A 27,156-nucleotide genomic window follows, 5' to 3' on the forward strand; every position below is an offset into this window, starting at 1 on the left:
ATAAGAGATATGGTTTGAAAGGGAAAGAGTTGCCGTCATCTTCAGATTATATGGATTGGATTTATGAAATCATCCTGCCCAACCCTTCATTTTGCAGTTCTAGAAAAGCTAAAATGATTTGTCCAAAGTCCATGGGGTAGGAAGTTAGTTAGGGAAGCCTGAAATGGAATCCGTTTCCTGCCTTGGCGATCCATACTTACTGCACTACAACCGTGTTGGCAGATAGCTTCTGTTTCTTGTGCCAATTTTGATTGATTGGTGGAGACTGCCTGCAGCTCCACTTTGAGGAGTCTGTGCCTTGTCTAGGCTTGTTGGAAAAAGAGTGTGGAGATCAAGCAGAGAAGGCTGCAGTAGGCAGGTGAAGGTAAGTGACAGGTGATGGCACTTCCCCATATTTGCTGTCCCTTAGAATTCTCTGGTTTAAAATCACAGACATAACTTCCTACCAATATACTCTCTCACTTAGTGTTTAGGAAGAATCTTGTTTCCAAACATTTTACAATAAGAGAATATTTAAGAGGCAGAGAAGCTCATTTAGAATAGCTTGTCCAGGTGACTTACCCAGAATAACCAAGTTGCTAAGTAGAAGCTGGAACTCATAATAGGTTTTTCACTGTGAGTTTTGTCAGCTACCTGAAGAGCTCTTTCTGAGCCATTGGCATAGTCTAACCTTGATAAGGCTGAACTTTCACTCATCTCCCTGTTTCACTGTCATCTTACCTATTGTTTTATACGCTCTCCACAGTTTGCCAGTCATTGCCTACAATGTCTAAGAGACCTCCTAGGCCATCTATTAACTCCTAGCCCTCTGCAGATGGAAGTTAAAAAGGGTTCAAAGAGGTCGTAACTTGCCCAGGTAACATGGAACCCAACTGGAACCTTGGTACCCTGACCAACTCTTTTTTAATATATTTCCTGGGAAGTTTTCAAGTTTTCTACCTGTTACAGTGATTTAGAAACTAGAAGATACTTTGTAGGTTATTTGTTTAATCTCATTTTATAGACAGAGAGATTCAGTCCAGGAACATTTAAGGGACTTGCCCAAGGTAACTAAGCGAAGTAATACAAAAGCCTTCTGGATCTTTTTTTTTTTTTGGAGAAGTTTGTTATAGGGCGCGTGCGCTCGCCAGACAGACAGAGAGAGACAGAAAGCGAGAAATCACCCCCCAGGGGGGATGGTCACGCTGCAATCCCTTCTTCTCTATTCTCTTCTCAGGATCTTGGGCACGCACACACACGCGCCCAGCGTGAGTTTTAAGCCACCGGGTCCGCGGACAGCGGTCGACTACGTGGGAGTCCAGCGACATAGCCATTACGCTAACTGCTGGTTCCCAAAGCCTTCTGGATCTTAAAGGACAAAGTCTAAACTATATTGTGATTTGACCCCCTTTCCTTTCTTTTTTCCTTATTTATGTTAGCGAGACCAATGAACTGTTTATCATGAAATTTGTAAGAGCCATGATTGCCTTGCAGCATATTTGATCTATAGATTTCATCCTGTTAGAATCATAAAAACTGTTATTAAGTAGACTTTTTGGGTTATCCTTAATAGTTTATACACAATTTAGAAGGAAAAAAACATTGGTCATACATTTTCTTATGAGACTTGCAAGGTTTTGAGTATGATTTTGGAACCTTTTTTTCTCCCAAAGATAGGTGTTCTGAGAATGAGTGTGGAGGATAAATGTGCCTGTGAGTTTGTTGTTGTCATACAAGATAGTTCTGTAAGTGTGGACTTTATTTATCTTCCAGGAATGGGGCACCTACCCCCAGAGCTCTGTAAGGTTTTCCTCTTATGCATGAACTGATAATACTTTGCCCTTAATAGGGTTACTGTTTGGAGAGAAGGGAGCTATATTTCACAGGTAGAGCAGTCTGTTAAAGTCTAATTTGAGAGGAATGCTCTTGATAACGACATAGAAAAAGCTGTCATTTTTCCATTCAGGTGCATCCATTTGCCCCTCTCAGTTAGTGAAAACAGTTTATCTAGAAAACAGAATTGGGACTGTCCTCCTTTTTTTGGGGGGGGGGTGCTGGTGGGTGCATCTTCAGGATCAGGTAAATCTCCCACAATACATTGTCATCTATTTTCATTGACTACTGCAACTGTTGTGCTCTCTGTCTACCATATTAGCCAACAAGGAGGGAGAGCTACCTAGATTTCTAAGAGATCTTGACATTTAAGATTGTTGACTCATGGACCTCTTAGGAAATAGTCAAGGCCACCTTGGAGTTTTTCCTTCTGCTAGAGCATTGTCTTTTGAAGTGCCATCATTTACAGAATCATCAATAAAATTTCTCTTATTCCTTCTAGAACCTCAATCTAACCTTGAGTCTCTGTTCTGGAAGATAATGGTATAATTTCCACATGTGACCGAGGACAAACCTCTCTTAATTCTTTTCCTCCCAGTTAGTTGTTTCAGCAGAATGATCCTCTTTCACTTTAACAAAAAGATTCTCTTTCTAGCTTAAAATATTCCGGATATGCTTTAACTTGCCTTGGGGTCATAGCACATGTCTTCTAGGACTGATGAGTCTTGTCAGTTGCCCCAGGGTGAGAACTTTAATAAGCAAATTGCACACACCTGGTTTTGTAAAATATTGGCCTAATGGGGAGCCTAGGTGGAAGTCAGTACATCCACTCCCTGTGTGTATACCTTTTCTCCCCAACCCTCTTAAAAGGGAGGCCTCAAAAATTGCTGCCTGCCCATTTATCTTGTAAAACTTTCCTGTCTCTTTGCTCCCCCCGTGCTCTGGTAGCTCAGAGGGTTGTGATCATTAACAATGCTGTCGCTGCTGCTGTCTTGAGGATTTGAAAGTGACGCCAGTGATGGGGATGTGGTAAGTATACAGGGGAGTCTGGTTTAAAGAGAATAGGGCTGGAGAACTCTCTTTGTCAGACTGTGCATCCCTCTGTCCAGCCCTTGATTTGTGGCTGCCACTGGTGTTTACATAATCTTTCTCTGCTCAGACTTTTCTTGGTTACTTGAAAAAAGACAGCCTATATTTTAATGCTGGCTACCAAGCTTCCTTGTTTTCTTTTACTCTTATTCATTCATTTGTTCATTCATTCAAACATTTACTCAGGTTTGACTACTTCCCAGGTTTTGTGCCAAGTATTGGCTATTTAGAAAAAAAAAAAAAAAGACCTAGACCCTGCCTTCTAGAAGTTCATAATCTCCTATTTATTCCGCTAGTCATCTGCTGGTGCAATATACTGCCACACCTAGAGTGGTTGTGGCTGCCACTGGTGTTTACATAATCTTTCTCTGCTCAGACTTTTCTTGGTTACTTGAAAAAAGACAGCCTATATTTTAATGCTGGCTACCAAGCTTCCTTGTTTTCTTTTACTCTTATTCATTCATTTGTTCATTCATTCAAACATTTACTCAGGTTTGACTACTTCCCAGGTTTTGTGCCAAGTATTGGCTATTTAGAAAAAAAAAAAAAAAAGACCTAGACCCTGCCTTCTAGAAGTTCATAATCTCCTATTTATTCCGCTAGTCATCTGCTGGTGCAATATACTGCCACACCTAGAGTGGTGCATTGTAGTGCATTATCTTTAGCTTCTGTGTTACCTCTTATTGTTAAAGATCAGTTCCCCCCAGAAAAACTATTTGGACATCTTTCTTATTACTCCTTCCTTCAGACATGCTTGTTTATCTAGTGATCAGGATACAGGATTGTTGCCTAAAGAGACTGTAAGTGGCACTGATTCATGGGCATATCCAGACCAACTGATGAGTGTGACCATTTCTTTGAGTGTTTTATGCTCTAGACTAAAGCTTGATTCTGCATTGATCTCATAGTCCATCCTCCATCCTTTGATCATGCCTAGGAGTTCTTCAAATAGACTTTTTCCATACTAGTCAATCTATGTGTCTTTAGATTATATGCTTCTTAAAAGTTCATAGGATCTGGTGATGGAATTTAGGTCTTTTGGTAATAAAAACTGCCTAAGAACTACATGTAAGGATTTCTTGGCCATGCCTAGACTATATATGACCTATATATCTGTTGTCAGCTTGTGTTCTATCACCATTTGTGTATATGGATCTCAAAAATTCTAGGCGTCAACTCGACAACACTGGAAGTATCTCCTCCAGGAACACTGGTGATTTTTTAATCTCTTGCTTTGGAGTTTTCCAAACATCTTTAGGAAAATTATTTCACCTATCGGGTTGTCAGAGAAGTCATGATGCATTTTTGCATAGAAAAACAGAAAAGTACATCATGACTTTTCAAATGTTCTTTTTGGGCATATTTTAGCTAAGCACGTGAAACCACTCGATAAAATGTCATATTCACTCCTCTTGAGTTTTTTCTGTATGTCTACAACCATGGTTTTATACTTGTTGTATTATGCAGTTAGGCTCAACTACATTTATGATGAGAAATATTTGAGGTTGATCTTCATTTCACAGTATGGTGAATGTCTTAGGTGAGCCAAATAGGCCTAGGTCAGAGGGCATGTGCTTTGATATAGAATTCTGGAGGTCACTCCCTGCCTTTGTCTTCTGCACTAAAAGCTCATGTCTCTTGCATCATGCTGTGACATGAAACAATATTGTATCGTAGGGAGTGCATAATGGACTATATTGTTCAATTATCATGAGATTACCGCATACTCTTCCTGGAAACTTGCCAGCATAGTGAACAAAGAGATGACCCAAGTGACTTTCTCACTTTTATTCTTGAAGACTAAATGCCATCTCGAAAGTCTAATGGTTTCCTCTGTACCCTTCTGGTTGAGTAAAGAATAAAATAAGACTGGCTTTTTTTTTTTTTTTTTTTCCTTTTTTTCCCCCCAGTTTGGTGTTGGTGAGAATTAGTAAAAAGTCAAGGTAGAACAGAAAACACCCAAGCTAAAAAAGGAATGTGATTGATTTCTAGGAAAAAAGAGATTGGTATATTTATAGTAATGAAGAGAGATCTTCCTGGAACGGAAGTACTGAAGAAATAACAAAAGGAAGCGAAAAAGAAAAACCCATTTCCTAGATAGATAGAAACCATCAAGCCCATGCATTTTGTCATTGGATATTCTGAACATTTCTTGAATTCTCTGACTCTCTTGAATTTTATAATCTAATGTTTAATTCCAAAAGAATCTTCTTTCATCTCTGTGTTTTCTTTTTTCCTGGGATATTTGTGTTCTCTGAAAGTTTAAAAACAAGGGATTTTTTTTCCCCTCATCTCTATTGGCGGAGGCATACAATGGGCTGCCTTTCCCGTTCTCTCTGGAAAGAATGGAAACATAGTACGTAGCCAGAGGAGCTCCATACGGATTGACATTCCTTGCTTCTGCTTTTGAAGTTAAGATGGTCACGAGAGAGAAAAATATTTTCGGTTCCAAGCCTAAGAAAAGGACATTCCTTTTAGTCTTGGCACTCTTGTTTCATGGTGTTGATTTCTCTCAGAATCATCTTCAGTTCCATTAATAAATCACATCTGAAAATGAAATCACTTTTGCAAAGCTCTTCCCCTTTGAACACCCTTGATATAAAGGTGACATTTTCTCTGATTTATCTGAAGTAACTTAGGATATATTTTCCTGGCATTTTTGGTATGGATGACTTCCCACTGTTGATCAAGCATAATCAAGAGAGTTTTCCAAAGAGTCCTGAGAGACCCATCCATGCATTCTGTTCTGTTAAACAAGGAAAAAATGAAAATTAAAAAAAAAAAAAAAGCTTTAGTTTTTACCTTGCTTTGGAGAAGAAAATCTCAGAGGAATCATTTTCCTTTCAGGAAGATTGGGGTTTTTAGGTTAAATTCCACATTATACAAATTCCCTGAGAACCTATGCAATCAACAATCTTTCTTCAAAATGCATTTATTTCTCTATTGAAGGGGGTGGGGATTCTATCTGAATCTGTTGATTAAGACATGAAGACAAGGTCTGAAATTGGTGGTGGCCCAAGGTCATTGGTAGAACTAATGGACCATTTGAAAATTATTAGCAGCTGGTTTAATAGACTTTTAATAACTACAGCTGTGTGAGAAAAATCCAAGCACAAGGTATTTGGAATGTCCCCTTTGAGGTCCTTTCCTCTTGTTTTATTATAATCCTAGCATCTATTTAACAAAAGTGCAACTCAGAAGATTAGGTCATTCTACACATGAGCTTGAAATACATGCTTTATTTGCTTTTGATTTTTGACTATCTTTTGTTTGTTTGTTTTTAAAAATTCTGGCCTCACTACATTTCTTACAACCTGCACATCCTCATGTCCTGTCTAATAACACCACAGCCTCAGGGTCTTAGGTATTTGATAATTTCAAGAGTTTATCTAAGAGTTCTTTTCTCACTTTTTTTGGTTAAAACTTTTAATCATATTTTAAAGATTTGTGGGGTTTAATTGGCCAAACTCCAGAGCAGTGGAGAAAAAGAGCTAGGAAAGATGCCACACTTTATAAAATACATCTTTTCTCAAAACATCAAGTCAATTTCTGGCTTTATACAACTTAATATTAAGAATAATTTGCTTAGATCTTTGCCTACATATCTGGAAGTACGCACGCACACATACACACACATGCATGCATAAATAATATTTGGCCTGCAAAAAGAATATGTCTGTTTCCTCCATCTGTCTTCTGTACCTTGCTAACCCAGAGACTTGACATGGAGGAGAAATGCAGAGAGCATTCCACTGTTAATGGATTCCACAGTCATGAGTCACCCTGGCCCCAGGCTTCTCGCCTTTGCCTCATCCTATTCCTGCTCTCATAGTCAGAGGTCTGGATCTCCAGTTACTGACTTTGTAAAGGGGGAGAAGGGGACAGAGGACACAGGTGATATAAAGCAATAATCCCTTCTATATCTCAAAGCATATTCCTAAAATACACCACCCAAACATGAAAATGTGGAAGTTAGGTTTAGCTAAATCCCTGCCTTACTTGCAAAGCTCTTTATAAGTTAGACCAAGAGCTTTTAGTATATATTATATAAATTTCTTCTCGACAACAACCTCATGAAGCAGAAGTGCCCTCTGTGATCCACAGAGATCAAGCGACTTCCCCAGTCATAGCTGGTTGAATGCCAGAACTAAGACCCAAACCTTGTCTTTTGACCAGCCCTTTCCAGCACACCATGGATGACTCACCCATGAGTGACAAATGCATCGTAGGCTTTTAAAGGAAGTTGGGGATATTCAGGGGACATCCTCTGTCCTTGTGAGGATTTATCATCATGGAAGGAAATAACATGCCCTTCATAGGACAGTCTTTGGAGCCAGTTACTGAGATGGCTTGCTATGGCTTATGTAGGGTGGATTTTCATAATAATTAAGGACATGGTAAAGATTTGGTAAAATAATTCATGTCCACTGAAACAGTAAACTATGGTCAATTGTTTTCCTTTGCCTTTGCTGCATTCAGTAGAGATGTACCCTATAGTTCATTGCCAAACTAATGTGTTCAAAGCAACAGTTTATATTTTTAAGAATTATTTTATTTAACTTTATTTTTAAATTTGACCTGAGAGGGACAGAGTGAGAGAGAGAAAGAGAGAGAGAGAGAGAGAAAGTGAGAAAGCAAGCCATCAGGTTCAGGACTTGAACCATAGTCAGACATGTGGGAGTCCAATGCCCTTAACCACTATGCCACCTGCCGGCGGCCCTCCAAAGCAATAGTTTGTGATGAAGAAGGGAAAGGGAAAATGCTATAGGTTCTCAGAAGGGCAGGAGCTATATATTCTATGGGTCAGATCACCTGCTTTCTATGTTGTCTAATTTATTTTATTTTTTGATTAAATCCTATTTTTTTTTCCCTTAGGTTTTTGTCATAGGGCAAAGAGAGACAGACAGGGAGAGGGAAAGTGAGAAATCACCCCTGGGGGGGGGACTGCCATGCTGCAATCCCTTCTACTCCATTCTTCTTGGGCATGCATGCATACATGCCCAGCATGATTTATGAAGCCACCAGGCCTGAGACTCATACCACTGTCAGCTATGTGGGACAGCAATGCAACCACTGAGCTGTCCACTGTCCCCTATGTTGTCTAATTTAATCCTAACCTTATTGTTATGTGTTAGATCCAACTTTATTGCTATTTCTATTCAGCGTTTGAGACCGCAGAGTCTCAGACAGGGTAAGTAACTTGCTCATGGTCACATGTGTTAGGTGCCAATGCAGAGGTGTAAATGCAGGTCAGTTGTCCAGTTGTGTTCTTTCCATTGTGCACTACTGCCTGCAAAGGTCCTTAAGATTGTTGGGAAACATAATATTGGTGTTTCTGAGGTCTAGAATAAGTCCATGCAGATAATGGCCCAGAATTACTGGCAACAGACTTGCCAAAATAATTTTCAAGTATTACCTCATTTAATCCTTACTCTAGGCCTATGAAATTGTGGCAATTTTAAATCACTTTTTATAGGTGAGAAAATGGGAAAATAGACAATTTATATAACTTTCCCAGATAAGACAATTAAGTGGAAAAGACTGGACTCAAACTCAAGCCATGCTCCTAAATGCTGCTAGGAGGGCCAAGTGCCAGGTTCAATGCAGCTCTTGCTGGCTACAGGGTTCTTATTGTAGTTAGATCATCTCTGGGGTGGTGCATTCTGAAAATGACAATGTGCTTTGAGGAAGATCTTTAGATCTCTATTATTACAGAGAAGATGTAACGATACTTGTTCAGTGAACCATAACACAATATACCAGACTTTCCTTTTTGAATGGATGAGATTCTTAACTCATTGGTCTTTATCTTAAGGAAAGTGCACAGGTATTACAGGGTTGTAAGCACAGCAACAGATGTGATTAGATGAACATTTTAAATCTCTCACTCCAGATGTTCAGTTTCATTAAATGACTACCTCAAGGTGAGAGCCAATGAAAACGCTTAAATAAGTACTTTGTTCAAAGCAATCCTTCAAGGTGGTCTGGGTCTATGCTTTTTTAGTTAGGTGGCTCTGGGCCACATGTGGCTACTGAGTTCTTGAAATATGGTGGTCTGAATGGATGTCTAAAATATACTACATTTTGAAACTTATTAGAAAAAATATAAAGTATCTCAGTAATTAAGGTTTGTATTGATTGTCAGAATAATTTTGGACATATTAGTCTCAATAGGCTATTTTATTGAAATCAATTACACCTGTTTTTGGCCTCTAGAAATTTTTAAATTTTATATATGGCCTATATGACATGCTGGTCTCTAATTTCTAATTTACTATACACCTTCATTGGCATTGCTCTTTTTCAATTCAGTTAAAAATATAAATGTTCATTTATTACGAAAGAACAGACTGCTTTTGACATATGTTTGAAAAAATTGAGTTCTGACTACATTCATTAGTTTAGATGGGTCAGAAAGTGGTGACCTGGTTATTACATGGAATCCACTGAGGATTAGCTGCTGTTCTTTCTTCATTCTAAATATCATGTAGGTTAGACCCCTCTTCTTTACCCACAGTGCATTTTCCTGGTCCAAGCCTCTATATCTCATCCCTAGACCATCTCAGCAGCTGCTTTAGCAGCCTGTGTCTTACTACCCTCTCCACCCCCAGAAGTCTTCAATAGTGCTGCCAAAATAATCTTGAGAAGACACAGCTTTCGTTATAGCACATTCCCCTGATTAAGGATGATAAGAATTCTCTGCTGTTCTCCCAATAAGGAGGGCGGGGGAGAGGGATCTGACATTTGAGATGCCGTAGATCTTATCTTATTTAATCCCTATGAGATGGATATATTTTAGTCCCATTAGACAGGTGAGGAAGCAGTTCTTTCTACATCTTGCCTCAGGTCAAGTGGTCAGCGATGGAACTAGATCCTAACTGCTAGGGTGAGTTATCGCCTTTTGCTAAAACCAATGCTAGTTCTACTGAGCTGTGCTGGCTGCTTAGCTTTTAAGAGCATTCATTATCAAACCCACCCTCTCTGGCTTGAAATTGTGTCCTTTTTTTTTTCAGCTTTGCTAATCATCACTACTTTCTTCATCTTTATCCTTGGAAACTGGCATAACAATCCATATTTCATTATAGAGTGTTTGGAATTCTTTAGTCTCTTAGTTTTTTGATATTTAAAATAAATAATTAATTACTTTAATGTGACCAGAGAGGGATGGGGGTGGGAGGAATGAGAGAAAGCAAGCAGCCAGATCCGGGACTCAAAGGCTGGTCAGCCATGTGGGAATCCAGCATCCCTAACCACTACACCATCTATTGGCCCCAATTTTTTGATATTTTAACTTCCTTGAGAAAGGACATGCCTGTTGTCCTCATGTTTGTTGTTTTTCTCCCATGTCTAGAACTCTACCACCTACCTAGTAAGCACTCAAATGTTCAGTTAAGTGGATGGCGTTGGCTCATGGTAGCTGATCTATAAATATTTGGTTTTGGCTCAATTGAAAATGATTTTTTTTTTTCCTAATGAAGGCTGGAGCTCCAGGCCAACAATTTCTTCTTTGCTAGTCTGAATGTGAGATGGAATGGACATTAGCAATGATAAGACACTTTTAAGCCAGTCTTTACCTCACTGAGTCTCAGATTTCCCACCTGGTCTCAGGATCTTGATGTGGGATGGAGATGGAGGTGGTCATGGTTGGTATCCCATATATCTACAGAGGGTAATAGGTTATTTTGCTTCTAATGTTTCCTGGAGAGAAATTTAAAATGTTTCTATATGTTTTGGGTTATAAAGCCTATAGTCCCTTGAGGATCTAGTCACTGGCCTCTTGGAACAAAGTTGAATGGTAGATGGAATGATCAGTTGATGGGGTCAGTGACTGATTAAAGTTTGTGTTCAAATATATGTTCCTGCTAAACCTTTCTTTCTCTTGCATGGGACACACCTGCCTGCTCCTGTCTGCAGTTTATGAAGACAATTAGCAAAGCACTGACATTTGGTCCCTTTGCTAATAGGCAGTTAGTGTTCTGTGGTCAGTCTTGGCTGTGCCTCTCTTGTTCACGTGCTCACATTATTGTGTGGACTCATACTAAGTATTTAAACACCGAAGTGTTCATACACCCACATGTTCCTTAAAACATGGACTGACTTGTTGACCAGCCATTCCTGAACCGGGGAATTTTTTTAAAAAAAGACTATTGAACTTGTTTTCTTATTGCTCTGAAAACACTTAAACTAAAAAAATAATTTAAAGCTTTTGTAAAACACACATACTAATTAAAAAATACACAAACATTATTAGAATTTAGACAAAGTGAAAGTTCATTGTTACAGTTGGGGCATATATCTCCTCATTGTTTTCCTATATTTATATCCTAATGTGTGTTATTAGTGTTATTATTTGAATTGTAACAGATGATGCATTCTGTTTTGCAACTTACATTTTCACTTAACTGTGAATGTTAAAGAACACTTCCTCTAGGAATTCCTTAAAGAGAAGTACAGGTTTTGGTAATGAAGGTGAAGGAACTAGATGCCTGCTGTTCTTAGATTTGGTGAAAAGTGCTTTGCCTGCACTGTGTTGAACTTTGGCCATTGGTGACCTCATTCTACTTTAATATGTGGCTCTTTAAAGACTTTTTTTGTGTGTGTTCCATTGAAATAAATTGTTTAGAGACCAGTTAGTTCTTTTCAATCCCGATGTTTCTCATCCCCCAAATACACCAGTCTTCTGGAATGCAGTAATGTTTTATGAGTGAACAGTGTATTTTGTAAGGACACTCTTCTTTGTCTGAAATTTTATTGCCAGAGGCAGAAACAGTATAAGGAACATAGTAATGTGCACAAGGATATGAGGAAAAGAAGACCAAGGTGCAAACATATCATTAAGTTCAAAAATGCCAAATGTAGGACCAGCAGTTAGCTTAATGGCTATGTCGCTGGACTCCCATGTAGTTGACTGCGGTTCGACTCTTGGACCTGTTGGCTTAAACTCACGCTGGGCGCGTGTGCATGCATGCCCTAAGGTCCCGAGAGGAGAATGGAGGAGAAGGGATTGTGGCATGGCCATCCCCTCTGGGGGGTGATTTCTCGCTTTCTGTTTCTCTGTCTCTGCCTTTCTGGCTAGCATGCGTGCCTTAGAGCAAAAACCTCTCAAAAGAAAGGAAAAAAAAAACAAATGTGCTAGAGTCTAAAGACAAGGAGGGCACCGAAATTAGGGAAGGAGATTGCTCCTACTTGAGAATAGAGAAGCAAAAAGATCACAGAAAGACCTGCTGATCTATGGTGGAATTGCCTCTAGCCTTAAGCCAGGCCCCCTAACTCCTGGCCATATGGGATTGAGGCTAAAGCATTTCTCTAATTCTGATCCTCAGCTTCTCTTCCAACATTTCTCCCACCAACCCCATCCACAGCAACACATATGGCCCATCAATTCAGCAGTATTATTAAATGACTAATTCCTTATTTTTTTCTGTGCTAAGACACACTTTTCCATACATTTGTGCATTTCTCAAAAGGTTTGCATGTTCCAGTCAAAGTTTATATTTAATGTGCAAGGAGTTTTCCCTTAAAAGTCTGTTATTAAACTATGTCTTATGATAAATTTGTTTCTAGAAAAATATATAGGTTCTGGACTCTGGCTAGAGCTGGTTTGAACAGCACATGGTCTCTGCTTTCAAGGAACTCAGAATGCGGTGTGGAGACAGGCAATTAGGCAGATGGTGCTGTGTGAAAACTGTTCAGGACATTCAGGCAGGGATACTTAGGAGAGGTCTCAATCCAAACTTGGGGTGCCAGAAAAGGCTTTCTAGAGGAAGTAGTGGTATTCAAGTGAGGATAATTTTGTCCCCACCCCCATCCGCCACCCCTGTACTCCCTACTGGGCCATTTGGCAATGTCTCCAGAGAGACACTGAAAACATTGTTGGTTGTCACTACTGCTGGAGGGGGAAAATGTTGTGGCATCTAGTGGGTAGAGGTTAGAGATGCTGCTTATTATCCCACGATGCCCAGGATAGCCCTTTATATCAAGCCGTTATCTGGTTCCAGATTTCAGTAGCCCTGAGATTAAAAAGCCCTGGTCTAAACGGTGACTACAGGAGGAATGCAGATTGATAGTGCTGGGGGGAAGGAATGGGGTGGAGAGATTCACAGGTATCTAGGGAATGGAGTTATTTAAAGGAAAATGTGGGCTGTGGTGGAGAATGTCACTTAAATAATAGTTAAGTAAAGTTTAGATGTATCCTATCATTGGTCCTCAGAAGGCTATTCCTGACCATGGTGAATTTGTCTGAGCAGAATGGTAGTTACAGAAGCTAGATGTAGAGCACTGAAGAGAAAAGTGAGCATGAAAGTGGTTTGTGAAAAGGATACATTAATGATAATAATGGCAAGTATAAAGAAGTATTTATATATGCCAGAAACTATGCCAAATGTTTTATGTTCATCCAGATCATTCTACCTACTAACCCTTTGAAATACAGATTGCTTTGTATGGATAAGGCAATGCGGGTTTAGAATATTTAAATAGTTTGTCAAGCTTCATGTAATAGTGGAATTGGGATTCAGCCCTAGGCTTTTTTGACCATGTTGTTTCTGTAGAGAAGAAATTGAGCAAAAGGACATGCAGAGTGTATATGTGTACGCACATTTACATGTGAGTGTTTTTCTCCTGGATGGAAGAGATTTTAAGGTGGGAATAATTTAACCAGTAGTCAAAGACCAGTTGAAATGTAGGAAGGCTAACTCTTAGGTGGGCTCCCAGACAAATAAAGACAGGCAAGCCCAAGTGGGTGAGTCAGCCTTAGATGATGGGGAGTGGGAACAGGGTAAGAGAGAGAGAGGATGGTTATTTGATCAGGAAGATAAAGTCAGACAGAACATGAAAAACTCTTCTCAATTAGACATGATGTAGAATGGGACACAGACTTAACCATATAAATATTAGATTACTGGACAGAGTTGTGATTTTTGCAGGGACACCAATTTAAGGATAGGCAGAGAGAATTTGGGAGAAAACACTACTTAAAACAGTCTAGTTTTAGGGTAGAGATTTTGTAAAATGGTTATGAGGGAAAGACAGTGGATTTGACTTGATAATGTGAACTCATTCTGTTTTCCACTTCCTACTTAAATTCCTTTAAGGAGCGCAGCATTTCTTTTCAAGGAACTAAAAGGCTTTTAAGTGTAGGGATAGAGCAACTGGTTGATTCACAATTGATGATATGTAGGTAACATCTTCATGACCTTAAGGCTGGAGTTCCTAACTCATTGGATATGGGTCATATGAGATTATTGACTTAGTCGGTTACTAAAAAATTCCAGACAGTGTAGAAAAAAGAATGTCCTAGTGGGTAAAAGAGAAAATATTCTTAGTAATTTGATGTAAGCAGTTTAAATTCACTGATAACCAATACTTTGCAAATAATTCCAGATGTTTAACATTTTTTAAAGGTCCATTTATTTATTTCTTCCATGAAAGAGAGACAGAAAGATAGGCAACCCCAACAGTGTCTTCATGCCATGATCCATCCCACTTTCATTCAGCCTGGATCATGGGCAAATGTATGCACCTGGCATGCTTGGGGAGATCCCAGGATCCTAGGCCCTTTTCTATGAGAGTTGAGTTGCCATAACACTGCACCACCACGTGGCCCCAGTTGCTTTACATTTGATGCCTGCTTATATGTATTGAAGTCACACAGTCTTGCTGAAAAATTGTCAAATCACTAAGTAGAAAAGGTAAGTAGTTCATTTGGACCTCACCTAGATAATTTACCTTATTTGTAAATTTTGAAAACTTTATCTCTTTTGATCCTAATAGCTGTTTTTTTTTTTTTTTTTAATTTTCTTGTATAAATGCATTGGCTAACATTTCCCCAACCGTACTAAGCAACAACATGGCTGTAATTGTGTGGTTTTGATGTATGATCCTGAGTTGGTCTTCATTTTCATCAAATGCTCTTCAGCCTCTCTGTGTTGATCAAAATTTTCTTCCTCTTTTGACCTCTTAATGTAGTGGAGTATGTAGATTTTCTTGTATTGAAATGCTGCCTGCCTGCCTGCCTGTGGTCAATTAAGCTCACATGATTATTGAATGATGTTCCTTTAATGAACACCTGGATTTCATTCTGAATTTTTGCTTTAAAAGTAATATTAGTGTGTGGGACCAGCAGATGGCATAATGGTTACATCATTGGACTCTTACGTAGTCAGTCATGGTTTGAGTCTCAGACCTAGCGGCTTCAAACTGTTATGTAGTCAATCATGGTTTGAGTCTCAGACCTAGTGTCTTCAAACTGTTACCACCATGTGTGTGCGTGTGCCCAAAATCCCAAGAGGAGAATGGAGAAGGGATTGTGGCATGGCCATGCCCCCTGAGGGGTGATTTCTGACTTTCTGTCTCTTTGTCTCTGTCTTAATAGCAAGCACATGCACCCTCTAGTAGAAATCTCTCCCTTAAAAAAAGAGAAAGAAGTAAAATTAGTGTTCTTTTTATTATTATTATTTACTGTTTTGGGGTAAGCTTTGGTATCTGGATTATATTGGTTTTGGAAATACATTGGTAACTCTGTTCTTTTGGTTTTAGACCACTTAAAAAGAGCTTCTAATTTACTGATTTTTTTGGAACTTGTGGTTTGGTTAGCTTTTTGACTATTTCCTAATCTCCCATTGGTATCTTCTTGGATTAATTTTGGTGATACGTGTGTTTCTACACAATTATTTATTACATTAGGTTTATAAATACTGCTATGAGTTATCTGTAGTTATTTTAAAATAATAATCTGTTTTCCTTTATGTTTGCAGATGTTTTCTGCTTCTTATACTTAATTTTCTGTATTTGTATTTTGACTTCCATCCTTTTAAAAATTAGGCTACTAGTGGTTTTTATTTAATTTTATACAGTTTAATATTTTTTAAAAGAATTACTTAATTTAATTTTTTCTTTTTAATTTTACCAGAGAGAGAAAGAGAAAGTGAGAGAACAAGCTGAGGTTTAGGACTCGAACCATGATCGACCAATAATCGCCACACCACTTGCCAGCCCTGTATAGTTTCATATTTTTTAAAAATAAGTGGTTTACAGAGTCAGTTCTGTTGTTGGTTGATATTTTGATTTCTGGTTTTCTGTCTCTCCTAATCAATTTCTTTCTTCTACTTTTTTCTTTTTTGTACTTGAGTTAGACGTTTGTTTCATTTAGTAGTATTGAGTTGTTGGAAAAGTCATGATCATTTTTGCATAGAAAAACGTAGAAAAATATGTCATGACTTTTCCAAGACCTAAAATTTCCTGATTTATAGTGAAATCTTATTGTATCTCTATAGTTTTCCTAGAGCTACTAAATTCCTCTAAGTACAGAGTTTACCAAATTCCACAATTAAATATGTAGCGTTTTTTGTTTGGTTTAAAAATAACCTTCAATTTTTGGAAGTTAATAAATGCATTATAGGAAACTAAGAACACATGAAGGAAAGGACAAAGTCATCCACAATCACAAGCAATTTATAGTTTGATGTTTCCTTCTAAGTCCCATTTGTGTATATATACAACATGCAATTTTAGATCATCAAGATCCTGCAGTATAGTAAGTATCATGCTTTTTCACACATCATGCATATTTACCAGTTCAAAGTCCCAAAGCTCTGACTATTTTGATAACCAAGAATATACTATACTAACACAATCTGTTAAAAAAAAAAAAAAATATATATATATATATGATTCTGCATTTCTTGGGGGCAAAAATTCCATGGAAGACAAAAATGGCAACAAGCTTCTAGATTAAATTATTGGGCAACCAAAGTATTGTATTGCTGTAATGTCCAATTTAAAATCAGACATAAAGCAGAATACCCTTAAGAATGTTTATAAGAGAATTCATTATCAGCTCTATACTATTAAAATATTAGGAAGACATTTCTATTTAATTACTCAATGAACAATATTCCCAAAGTATAGCAAAAAGAGATGCACATGTAACAGCGGCATGGCTATCATCTTAATGTACATATGAACACATCTGCATATCTCTCTCCCTTTGTACTTCCTTCCGCCACTCTGCTACCAATGCAATGAAGACGTCTTGATAAACGCTGCTCAGGTGGTCTAACAATTCAGGATGCATCTTTTCTACCAGTTAAAACAAAGGTATTTACTAATTGGCTAATTTGCTGGTTCCACTTTTTCTCATACATTGTCACTTCGCTACATCTATAATACTTAGATGTTACAAAATAATCTTTGTCCACAAGAGACATTTTACCAAAACTGCACATGGAGATCTATGGTTATAATCTAAGACCATCTGCTAGATATGGAGATACTAGCAAGGAGCCCTTCCCTTTAACTTTCCTTTTCTCCCTCTTTCACTATTCCAGTGACTAAGTATAGAACTATGTTTAGCTCCAAGAGGTGAATTAACAAAGGAAACTTCTAGAAGACAGCCATTTATTTTAAAGAGAGAGAGAGACATGAATAAGCCCAGCTGCAGTAGTGCACACTGGTTAACGCTGCTATCCGGGAGGCTGAAGCCACATGGGAGGTCTGAGTTCGATTTCCAGCACACCCTAAAAAGCTGGGTGCGTTCTGTGCACCTGTAGCCCTAGATACTCAGGAGACTGAGACAGGAGGATCTTGACTTAGCAAGGCTCCCTGTCTTTGAAAAACAAAGATATTTATAAATGGATTAGTTTATTACCTCTCTACTTTTAATACTCTTTGAGGTAGTTGTTTATCCTAAAGTACACAGCAATCATAACAAAAAAGCAAATACAGGACAATAGTTAGACAATCTGAACTTATCTTACTAATGGGTACTGAACTCTTTCTTCCCATATACTCTCCCTCACCCAGTGAACAGATGGCCTACTCTCCAGACAGCAAGTTTAACAACTGTATTCCTAAAATACAACCATTCAAAAATACTATATAATTATTACTTTAGCCCTCTACTTTTTTTTTTTTTGGAGAGGTTTTTGCTATAGGGTGCGTGTGCTCGCCAGACAGATAGACAGAGACAGAGAGATAGAAACCGAGAAATCACCCCTCAGAGGGGATGGCCATGCCTCAATCCCTTCTCCTCCATTCTCCTCTCGGGATCTTGGGCACGCACGCACACGTGCCCGGCGTGAGTTTAAGCCACTGGGTCCGGGACTCGAACCACGGTCAACTACACGGGAGTCCAGTGACATAGCCATTATGCTAACTGCTGGTCCCAGCCTTCTACTTTTAATAGATAAAGTGAATTCAAAAAAGTTCATGGAAAATGTAATTAAAGTACAAGTTATTTTGGTGCAAAATTTTGGGGAACACAATGTAGCTTTTACACAATACCTATTTCCATGAACTTTTTGAAGACCCCAGTATGTCATGCACTAAAATGCTTAAGTTTTCTTTTTTTTTGGAGAAGTTTTTTTTTTTTTTTTTTTTGCTATAGGGGCGGGGGCCCCCCCAGACATTGAGAGAGACAGACAGAAAGCGAGAAATCACCCCCCAGGGGCAATGGCCACACGGTAATCCCTTCTCCATTCTCCTCTTGGGATCTTGGGCACACGCGCACACACGCCCGGCATGAGTTTAAGCCACTGGGTCCGGGACTTGAATCGCAGTCGACTACATGGGAGTCCAGTGACAAAGCCATTACGCTAACTGCTGTTCCCAAATGCTTAAGTTTTCTATTATATACACAGGAACATTGAATAAACTTCACGTATGTAAGAAAGGCCATTAATGTTGAAGAATTATGTAAATAGGAATAGTCTGGCCCAGAACCCTTTACCTTCTTACCTCTATCAATCCAGTAAACAAATATAAGCACCTGTAATGCTTAGAGGGGATTTTTTTTAAACAATTTCACATCCTTAAGTGGTTTTAAGACATATTTTCCTATGACTTTTAATACAAAGTATACTCAATGTTAACTACTTTTGTCATACACTGATAACCTTTAATACCTAGAAAGACGAAATGTTGTAAATCAGGACTCAGCCACAAAACATGCAAACATGAGGGACAGTGGTCAAACTTCCCTCACCAGAAACATCTCAGTATAAAGTCCTTTGTACTTTCTCCTTTACATATATAATGTGTACTGCTCAGAGAAGTGGTTTGCTCATTCTACTTCTAAAAGAAATATTTCAAATGAATTTTAACAGAAGAAAATCCACAAAATGTGTTATTTACTACCTCTTCTTTATTTACTTATTTATATTAGTGTTTTTGCCATAGGTGCGTGTACTTACTAGAGAGAGAGATGGAGACAGACAGGGAAAGTGAGAAATCAGCCCGCAGGGGATGGCCATGCTCCAATCCCTTCTCCAGTTTCCTCTTGGGATTTTGGATACGCACACACATGTGCCTGGCGTGACTTTCAAGCTATGGTCCCAGGACTTGAACTTCCCTTCTCCAGTTTCCTCTTGGGATTGTGGATACGCACACACATGTGCCTGGCATGACTTTCAAGCTATGGTCCCAGGACTTGAACTTCGGTTGGCCATGTGAGAGTCCAGTGCCTTAACCACCTCTACTTTTTTTTTTTTTTGAGAGGTTTTTGCTATAGAGTGTGAGCACTCATCAGAAAGACAGAGACAGAGACAGAGAGACAGAAAGTGAGAAATCACCCCCCCCCCTCTTGGGATCTTAGGCACACATGCACATGTACCCGGCGTGAATTTAAGCCACTGGGTCCAGGACTTGAACTGTGGTCAACTACATGGGAGTGCAGCGACATAGTCATTACGCCCTCTGCTGGTCCCAACCACCTCTACTTTTAACATTCTTTGTGTACCTCTAAACATCTAGAAAGATGAGATGTTTCAAGTAAGGACTTAAATTTGTCCACCACATATACAGTAGTATTTAATAGACTACCCACGTAATGATGATTATACCTGAAAGTGTCTTCTAAATAGACATATTCTAGTCTAGAATTCTTCATTTCTTTTAACTCCCTCCTTTTCACCACCAACCTACTGGGTATAGGCATATGTGGCACTTAGATAGGATGTTACAATTTCACTTCCAAAAATCCTTTTCAGAAGACAGCCTTTCTATAATTTTAACACAAAGCGTACAGAATGTGTCTGTTTACTAACTCTACCATTGTCATACACTGGCAACCTCTTTAATATCTAAAGACTAGATATTATAAGATTAGAACTTACTTGCCCAGTATGCACATAACGTTGACAGTACAGCAAAATTAAATGAAATGCACATAGCATACAGGGCAACTATTTTTTTTTTTTTGGAGAGGTTCTCGCTATAGGGCGTGTGTGCTCGCTGGTACTATTAGTCTTTATCATTTTTTTCTTTTTTCTTCTTTATTTTCCATAGGGCATGTGCGCTTGCCAGAGAGAGAACTAGAGAAAATGGGCCATGGTCATGCTGCAATCCCTTCTCCTCTATTTCTTCACCCTGCTGAGATTTGGGGCACACACACACACATGTGCCAAACATGTCACTGTGACCAGAATTTGAACCATGATGTTGGCCATGTGGAATCCAGGTTCTTTAACCACAGAGCCAGCCCCCCAAAAGTTTTCTTAATTATTCTTTTTTTTTTAAAAGAGATTTTTACTGTAGGGCACGTGAGCTCACCAGAGAGAGAAACAGTGAGAAATCACCCCCGGGGGGGATGGCCAAACTGCAATCCCTTCTCCTCTATTCTCCTCTTGGGATCTTAGGCACACATGCACATGTACCCGGCATGAATTTAAGCCACTGGGTCCAGGACTTGAACTGTGGTCAACTACATGGGAGTGCAGCGACATAGTCATTACGCCCTCTGCTGGTCCCAACCACCTCTACTTTTAACATTCTTTGTGTACCTCTAAACATCTAGAAAGATGAGATGTTTCAAGTAAGGACTTAAATTTGTCCACCACATATACAGTAGTATTTAATAGACTACCCACGTAATGATGATTATACCTGAAATTGTCTTCTAAATAGACATATTCTAGTCTAGAATTCTTCATTTCTTTTAACTCCCTCCTTTTCACCACCAACCTACTGGGTATAGGCATATGTGGCACTTAGATAGGATGTTACAATTTCACTTCCAAAAATCCTTTTCAGAAGACAGCCTTTCTATAATTTTAACACAAAGCGTACAGAATGTGTCTGTTTACTAACTCTACCATTGTCATAGACTGGCAACCTCTTTAATATCTAAAGACTAGATATTATAAGATTAGAACTTACTTGCCCAGTATGCACATAACGTTGACAGTACAGCAAAATTAAATGAAATGCACATAGCATACAGGGCAATGGATAAACCGAATTTATTTATGTACTAGCAAAACGCCTTTTGCAATTTATTCCCTCCTACCTCTCAGTGAACAAGTACACCGTTCACAGAGGTTTCATTTCCAAATACAGTATTTCCCATCAGTTTTGATATACAAGTGTTATTCTGCTATTGTTAAGAATAGCAAGCATTTCTAAATATGGATAAAGTACTATTAAATAAAATTGCACACATATAACAATGGTTATAATCTGAGATATCTTCTAAATATGACCATTTGGGCTTTAAGCCATTCCTCCTAACTCCATTCTCTGTGCCTTCAACCCAGTGGACAAGCACCAGGATATGTATTACGTAGAGCTGGTTGAATACATTCATATCCCAGCATCCTTCTCAGGGCACAAACTTTCCTAAGATCTTCAATAGAAAGTACAAAGTGTGCTGCTTTTACTAACTACTTTGCCATACACTGGCAACCTCTTAACAGCTAGAGACTAGGTGCTACAAAATTAGGACGCATTTGCTCGTTATGGAGATACTATATGCACAGCAAAGCAAAACCTACAGAAAAATGGTGTCTGAAAACATCCAGTTATAAACACACCAGCATTTTTTTTTTCAATTCCTGCCCTTCCATTCCTGCCCTCCCACCTCCTCCAAATCATTGAACAAGTACAGACAATTTTATATAGCTCAGAGGTGGTTTAACAGTACCATTTCCAAAAGATAATATTTCCTATGAATTTTAGCAGAAAGTTGTTTATTACAAAGAGGTATCTTACTGCTTCTAAACTTAGCACATATTGGCACTTCTAAACATCAAGATAGAGTAGCTATTTCAAGTAAGGACTTAATTTTATCCACTATATACATGGCAGCCTTGAATAAAGGCCACTTGTAACAATAGTTGCAATTAGAAAGTGTTGAAATATGAACATTCTGGCCTAGAACCCTTCTCTTCTCCACTAACCCAGTGGACTATAATGCTCAAGTTTTCATGTGCATCGCCATGTTCTATTTTAGAAATACTAAGGATACCATGTCAAGAAGACAATCTTTCCTAGGAATTTTAATGCAAAATAAACGAAACGTTAGTAGTTGACTAACTCTACTTTTGTCCTACGCTGGCAACCTCTTTAACATATGTCTCTAAAGACTAGATGTTATAAACGAGGGCTCACTTTTCCATCATAGACACTATATACACAGCAAAAGTAAAATGAAATGCATGAATGTAAGGGACAGTGGTTAATCTGCCTCAGTATACGCATACTAGCACAGAGCTCCTTGCACACACTTCTCCACCTTCCTTCCTGGAACTTCTGCAAAAACACAGTATGTACTTCTCAAGAGGTGGTTTGGCCATTCCCTCAGAACACAAACATACCATATGAAGGTTAACAAAATGATACAAAATGTATTTTACTACCTCTACTTTTAACATACACCAGGCACTTCAGAACATCTAGAAATACTAGATATTCAGTAAAGCATTTGACTTCGTCAAATGTACACACACACACACACACACACACACAGAGAGTGGTAAGGAATAATATGGGAAAACAAAACAAAACCCCGATGGATACAGTGTTGAAAATATCCTCTAAATATGACCAGTCTGGCATAGAACCTTTTCCTCAGGGTCTTTCGCTCCTTTTCCCCTACTGAACAAATGCATCCATTAAATTCCATGTCCAAAAGTCATTTCCAGGAGACATTTCTTTCCTATGAGCTCTTTAAAGCAAACGGCATTTTCAAGATGTGTGATTTTTTTTCTAACTCTACCATACTCGGGCAAACCTCTTCACGAAATCTAGGAGGCCTAGGCATATTGTTTTCTTTTAAAAGGTTGAGGAAAGCCCAGAGCAGCTTTTTTGTATAAACAGCGTTTTAAAAATGGCCATGAGGGACCAGCAGTTAGTGTAATGGCTATGTCGCTGGACTCCCACGTAATTGACTGCGGTTCGCGTCCCGGACCCGGTGGCTTAAAACTCACGCCGGGTGCGTGTGTGTGCGTGCCCGCCCAAGATGCCGAGAGAATGGAGAATGGAGGAGAAGGGATTGTGGTGTGGCCATCCCCCCTGGGGGGTGATTTCTCGCTTTGTGTCTCTCTGTCTCTCTTTCTGGCGAGCGCACGCGCCCTATAGCAAAAACCTCTCAAAAAAACACAAAAAAAAACACAAAAAAAAACGGCCATGAAATCTTCCCTAAGGGTGGTGGGCATTTCCACTTGGCCAAACGCGTATGCGACTCAGAATTTCTTTTACTCTCACGATCTGATAGAACGAAGGCCAACCGCCCAATGGCCTAGTAACGGTTCCAGTTATCGTCTCACTTTCCCAGCCGGTTAAAACCTTTGTCTTTCGTTGTTGGAACTTCCAATGGGGACTCAGGTTTGCACAGCTCCAAGACCTGAAGAGGTGGCGGAGGTTGCATCAGTACACCACCTTCTTCACCCTGGGAAACTGTAACCGCCCGGTCCGCGGTGTTCCCGAATACCACACCCACCACCACCCAAAGGTGCTGCGTCCTCTGCCGAGGGGGGAGGGTGTGGGTGGCAGATCTGGTAGCCTGCTGGATTCGGGCTAGTAGAGGGCGCTGCTGCCATCAGGCCCCCAGAAGTGGGAAAAAGGGGGAGAGATCCACCTCTGCTTCAAGGCCTGGGCCCAGTGGGTGGCAGGCACAGCAAGGGGTCCGGAGCACAAGCACCTGCAGGGCAAAGGCCTGTTCCCCGGCCCCCAGCTTACCACACCCTCCACCTACGCCTGGGGCCAGAGGGCCAGGAGAACTGGAAGGGAGCAGGCCAAGACCAATTCCTTATCATGCTCCCCGCCAGAACACTATATATGTAACATTCTTAAATTCACATTCTGCAATTTAATTTTTATTTCTGGTTATCTGAGATGTTTAGGAGAATGCAAAAAAAATAAAAAAGTATTCACTCTCAGTTCTAAATGTAAATAATTCTGGTGCTCAGAGCCTCTGCTTACTGCTTAATTAGGGATCTATTTTTATTTCTAGAGTTATTTATTTATTATTATTATTTTAAAAATTTGACCACAGAGGAAGGGAAAGTGAGAAAGCTAGCTGCCAGATCTGGATCTTGAACCGTGGCTGGCCATGTGTGAGTCCAGTGCCTTAACCACCCCACCATCTGCTGGCCCTAAATGACCTACTCTTGAGTTTTTGAATTTGAGCCTGTTTTCGGTTGGCTATATCACACGTCACTGAGTAGATTTTTTTTTTTTTTTGGAGAGATTTTCCGCTATAGGGCGCGTGCGCTCGCCAGACAGACAGAGAGAGCCAGAGAGACAGAAAGCGAGAAATCACCCCCCCTAGGGGGGGAGGTCACGCCACAATCCCTTTTCCTCCATTCTCCTCTTGGGATCTTGGGCACGCACACACACGCACCCGGCGTTGAGTTTTAAGCCACCGAGTCCGGGACGCAAACCGCAGTCGACTATGTGGGAGTCCAGCGACATAGCCATTACGCTAACTGCTGGTTCCCGTCACTGAGTAGATTTTGAAAAAGAGTTCTTGCATGCTGCACTTCTTAACTAGGTTGATTAGAAAATGTTTTTTTCATTACTTTTAGACATGGCTGTAAACTTAGTAAGGGACTGAATACTTGGGTCTTGTTCTCTCTTAAGCCTTAATAGACACCTTCACAGTTTTCTGTCATTGAATGCTACTACTGTGAAAGAGTCTGAGGTCACCTGACATTTCCCCCTATAATTGACTATTTTTTAAATGTCCTGTTGTTAATATTGATAGAATTCAGTGTTTAACCTTAAAGTTCTGTAACTTTACCAGCATGACTCAATTCTGATGATTCTATATTATTTTTTTCCTGGAACATTAGATACTACTTTATTTCACCCATTTTCTATCACAGATTTGAGCATATTTTGCTTTGCTTTGTTTTGTTTTGCTGTCTACTTCTAGAATACCTTTTATCTGTATGTTGGATCTCTGTTTTCAAACCTTCTTATCTGTCATCTTCTCTACTTGCTTTCATCTACTTGTCCTTTTCCTCTGCATTTTGTGCAGTTTTTGAAGACTGTTTCCATATTATCAACTTTGTTTCTGGTTGTAGATTTTACCTCTTATAACTTTAATATATTTATTAGTTTGCAATGATATTATTTTTGTCATCAGTTTCTTTCTTCAACTGCCAGCTTCCCTTTCATCTCATTCTGATGTCTTATCATCTTATCTTTGATCTCTTCTTTCATAGAATCTCTGTTAATTGTTGTATATAATTTTCTTCTGTGTCCTCTTGTTTCAAAATAGGTTCATTGGTCTTTTCCAGGCCATTTCTTTGTCATCTTCTGGACCCCCAGTTTATTTTTTCTAACTTGTCTTTAATTGGAATATAACTATCAGAATTTTCTCTTGGCCCCCAAGTAATGAGGATAATGTTTCTTTAAATCAACCCTTTCACACTGCTTAATTCTGCTTTCAGAACTCGAGTTTGACTTTTGGTGGTTTATCTTTCCTCTGTAGTCCCTCAGCCATCTATCTGAAAGTATCCTGGGAAGGGCACAATTGATGAATTTTATCTCTGAACTCTGGAATTCTGTTTCAAGTCTTGCTTTTGATTTGAGAACCCTATAGATCTGTTGGTTTGATGTGGCCAAACTTTTTTGTTTATGTTTTTCTCCAGCTAAGCTTTTGTTTGTAGTTTTGTTTGTTGTAGTTTGAGACTATTACTCACCATGTTTTTTTATTTTTTTCTGGAAGTATCCTGGTTAACTTAAAGCACACATACTTCTTTGGAGGGATTTTCAAGTACATTTGTGTTGGTTTTTGTGAGAGGTAGCTCTGCACTATAGCTTAAGTGCAACAATCAAATGACCACTCCAAGTTTGAAGGTGTTTTCTAATAAGATTTTATTTATCCTGAAAGTTTTCTGTCTTGGAAGAATCTAGGTTTCTGAGGATTTACTCAACTCTTAGTATTTTCTGGGCAAAACACTCTGATTGTTAACTTTGTGGATCACCATGTTCTATTTTAGAAATACCAAGGACACCATGTCATGAACTGTTCTGAAGTTTTTAAGGGAGATGGCTATCAGCATCAGCATTGCATTTACCACAGTATTCATTCTTTCAAAAACAATATTGTCTTTTTCTGTTTTCTTACTAGTTTCTGATGCTGGGTCTGCAACTTCGCATTTGCCCATTAACTGCTAAATAAGAAGTTAAACATTTACAATTATCAGTCCCCTTTTGATTTTTTAATGACTGCATTGCTGTTATTATATTCAAAGTAGGGTTCTAATGCAGTGGGCCCCATATCCAGAATTTCTGATTCAAGTCCAGAATGGAACCTGAGATTTGAATTTCTAACAGACTTGCAATGCTTCTGGTTGAGGGACCAGACTTTGAGAACCACTGTTTTTTTTGTTTGTGTTTTTGGTTTTTTTGAGAGGTTTTTTCTCTAGGGCGCATGCGCTTGCCAGAAAGACAGAGAGACAGAAAGTGAGAAATCACTCCCCCCCGGGGAGATGGCCACACCACAGTCCCTTCTCCTCCACTCTTCTCTTGGGATCTTGGGCACTCATGCACACGCGCCCAGCGGGGCGTGAGTTGGAACCCCCGGGGTCCGGACGCGAACCGCGGTCGACCACGTGGGAGTCCAGCGACGTAGCCATTACACTAACTGCTGGTCCCAGAACCACTGTTTTAAAGAGTGATAATTACTTGGATTTTCAAATTGTAAGTAAAAATATTGTCCATAGAGAAAAATGTGGGGGACTAGCAGTTAGCGTAATAGCTATGTCGCTGAACCCCCACATAGTTGACCACGGTTTGAGCCCCAGACCTGGTGGCTTAAACTCACGCCGGGCACGTGTGCGTGTGTGCCCAAGATCCTGAGAGGAGAATAGAGGAGAAGGGATTGCCGTGGCCATTCCCCCTGGTGGGTGATTTCCTGCTTTCTGTCTCTCTCTCTCTCTCTGTCTGTCTGGCGAGCGCATGTGCCGAATAGCAAAAAAAAAAACCTCTCCAAAAAAAAAAAAAAAAGGGCGACCACACAATTATGAACTG

The 27,156-nt window shown here is 39.4% G+C and overlaps 1 protein-coding gene across 6 annotated transcripts in view; it reads left to right on the forward strand.

The window, feature by feature from the left end:
- The window catches only part of ZNF462 (zinc finger protein 462), a 158,659-nt gene that overhangs the window by 24,710 nt on the left and 106,793 nt on the right, over nt 1–27,156 (forward strand). For 2 of the 6 annotated variants that reach the window (XM_027772673.1, XM_027772675.1), the window contains exon 1: nt 23,352–23,626. The exons of 1 other annotated variant lie outside the window; for it this stretch is intronic. The gene's annotated coding sequence lies outside the window, so the exon portion shown is untranslated. Of the gene's footprint in view, nt 1–23,351; nt 23,627–27,156 lie in introns of those variants that run through there. 3 more of the 6 variants (XM_006150604.3, XM_006150606.3, XM_027772676.1) reach the window with 2 other exon arrangements.

The sequence above is a fragment of the Tupaia chinensis genome, unplaced genomic scaffold (assembly GCF_000334495.1).
Source record: "Tupaia chinensis unplaced genomic scaffold, TupChi_1.0 Scaffold000291_1, whole genome shotgun sequence".
NCBI lineage: Eukaryota > Metazoa > Chordata > Mammalia > Scandentia > Tupaiidae > Tupaia > Tupaia belangeri.